The 2,549-nt window shown below is 36.7% G+C and overlaps 1 pseudogene across 1 annotated transcript; it reads right to left on the bottom strand.

The window, feature by feature from the left end:
- Positions 1–545: 545 nt before the first annotated feature.
- On the bottom strand, positions 546–2,322 carry LOC146914747 (soyasaponin III rhamnosyltransferase pseudogene; annotated as a pseudogene). The gene has a single exon (XR_015014380.1). The product of XR_015014380.1 is annotated as a soyasaponin III rhamnosyltransferase pseudogene (transcript).
- Positions 2,323–2,549: the final 227 nt, after the last annotated feature.

Below are 2,549 nucleotides of genomic sequence, written 5' to 3'. Positions count from 1 at the left end.
AAATAAGTCGTTACGCGATCCAACTAAAAGAGAGAAAGGAGTGCCGGAGTCGGCGGTGAAGATGGAGGTGACGCGGCTGGAATGAGTGACAACTGACAATCGGCCGCCGGAAATGAAAGGTTATGACTTATGGGTTTGTAGGTCGCGTAACAGAGGAAGAGGAAAGAAGTGAGTATCAAAGAAGTTTTGTTTTGTGTACGTGTAACAGAGGAAGCGTTAAAGTCTGGTGGGCCACTTGAGAAAAATAAAATATGATAAGGGTATTTTTGTAATTTCCCTATAGAAAAAAAAATATTTTTTTGGGGGTGGGCCGTGGCCCATCTTAGGCCATATAAGCCTCCGCCACTGGAGCCATTAATCCATGGCTCTAGTTAGTATCCACAAAGAATTATATGGAATATTAGTGAAAGAATTATATTGATTATTCCATACGTACTTCTTCCATCCTTAATTGATGTGTTTGATCCAAAATTTGAACTAAATACATAAACTTTCATTTGAATCGAAGTGAATAATTTAGTATTTATCTTTTGAACTTTTAAAAATAATGGGAAAAAGACATTTTTTTTATTAATAGTAATGATCATGTAACAAGAGTAGTCTATTTGAACTTTGTCACATGAAATTACAAAGTCAAACTCTTGTCAATGCACTACTGGCATCAACATCACATGGATTATTATTGCAATGAGATAAAAAAAGAAAATTGAAAGGGAAACATATACTTCCTCCGGTCACTATTATAAGTAAAACTTCACTTTTTAGATATATTGAATAATTAATTTGTCCAGTCTATAATAGAGACTAGATACATCAATTATTCAATGTATCTAAAAAGTGAAGTTTTGCTTATAATAATGACCGGAAGAAGTATATGAAATATGTTTAATTTTCAGAATGAACTCTAAACTTTTGAAGAGTGGCAATGAAATTTGCAATGTATTCATTGTGAATATCCTTTGAACTGACAACCTTTCCCATTTCTTTGGCATTGTTCCTGTAAATACTTCCTTCCTCATCCACTATTACCAACCTCAATGTTTTGGCAACAGAGTCCCTAGTAATAGCCCCATCTGGCTCACTCCTTGGTACCTCAACAGCCACTTTCTTTTCTTCTAATACTCTTGCAAACAAACATTGGTCAAGTAAATAAGGCAATGTCACAAGAACATGCCCATGATAAAGCATCTCAATGACTGAACTTGGACCACAATGAGTCATACAACCACCAATTGATTCATGAGTTAAGATCTTAAACTGGGGTGCCCAAGTTTTCCAAACAATTCCGCGTTCTTTTGTTTGTTCCTCGAATCCTTTAGGTAATTCAAGTGTACCCTCTTTAAGATCTTTCAAAGCCCAAAAGAAAGGTAACCTAGAAAGCTCAATTCCATGAGCTAACTCGGTTATATCTTGTTGACTTAACTTCGACTCGCTCCCAAATCCAATGTAAACAATAGAAGATGATTCTTTTGAATCCAACCATTCCTTGATTTTCACCCAGTCAGGATTCTTTTCATCTTCTTCGTCGTCTCTTATCTGCATAGGTGGTGGAAGCAGCCCGACCGGAACCACAGGAACCTTGTATTGGTCAGAAATATAATCTAACCATTCACCTTCAAGTTCTCTAGAGGTTCTGAAAAGAAAAAGGTCAATACTTGCATATAGTTTGTCGGCATCAGAACGATTCAGTTGTTTTCCAGAATCATTCTTCATAGCTGACTTTATTCTCATAATCTCGTAACGTTTGAGATGAATGGTTGTTTGGAAAGGAACCCACTTTGGTGGGCTGTACAAGTCTCTGTCGGTTCGTTCCATTGGTGGATTAAAGAAACCCAAGTTCCAAGCTGCAGCTACGCTGTAATACGCACAAGGAATGTTGAAACTCTTGGCTATCGACGGTAACCAATCCGATACTACATCACAGAAAACCCAATCAGGCTTTAAAGTTTTGAGTATCTCAGTAACATGATCTTGGAAACCATCATAAGCTAACTTTTGGTAACCGGTTAGGTTTAATGGAACATTTTGAGTGCTTTCTGCACCTTCTAGTTCTTCTATGTGTGGTAAAGGCGACTTTACCAAATTGATGAATGGTTGAAGTGTTTTGGGTGTTTTAGGCATTTGATCAATGTTTTTAGGGGCGTTTATGAAGGTGACAGTGTGACCATTTTGAGCAAGAATTTTGGCCAACTCAAAAAAAGGTAGTATGTGTCCCATAGCTAGCCAAGGGACTATTACAATATGAAGAGGCTTGCAATTCTCATTCTCATGATTTACAATTGAAGCCATGGGAAGGGTTTAAAAAATGAGTTAAGGATCGATGTAGTAGCAAGGTTTTGATTGGGATATATATAAGAAGGAAAAGAGAGCTATAAATAACCAATCTCTACACCAGCTCGAGAGTTTCGTGGGTCTCGTTGAGATAGAATATAGTAAAAAATATGTTTATTTCTTTTTGAGTTTTTTTCGATTTTTTGGTTGTCGACCCATTACATTTATTTCTTTGAAACCCCATAGGTCGTTGTATTGTCTCATTCAAAATTAATGGT

This window comes from Medicago sativa, chromosome 6 (assembly GCF_051527215.1).
Source record: "Medicago sativa cultivar Bolivia chromosome 6, Bolivia_mono, whole genome shotgun sequence".
Classification (NCBI taxonomy): domain Eukaryota; kingdom Viridiplantae; phylum Streptophyta; class Magnoliopsida; order Fabales; family Fabaceae; genus Medicago; species Medicago sativa.
Note: the sequence above shows the minus strand (reverse complement) of the source record. Positions and strands in the feature narration are given on the sequence as shown.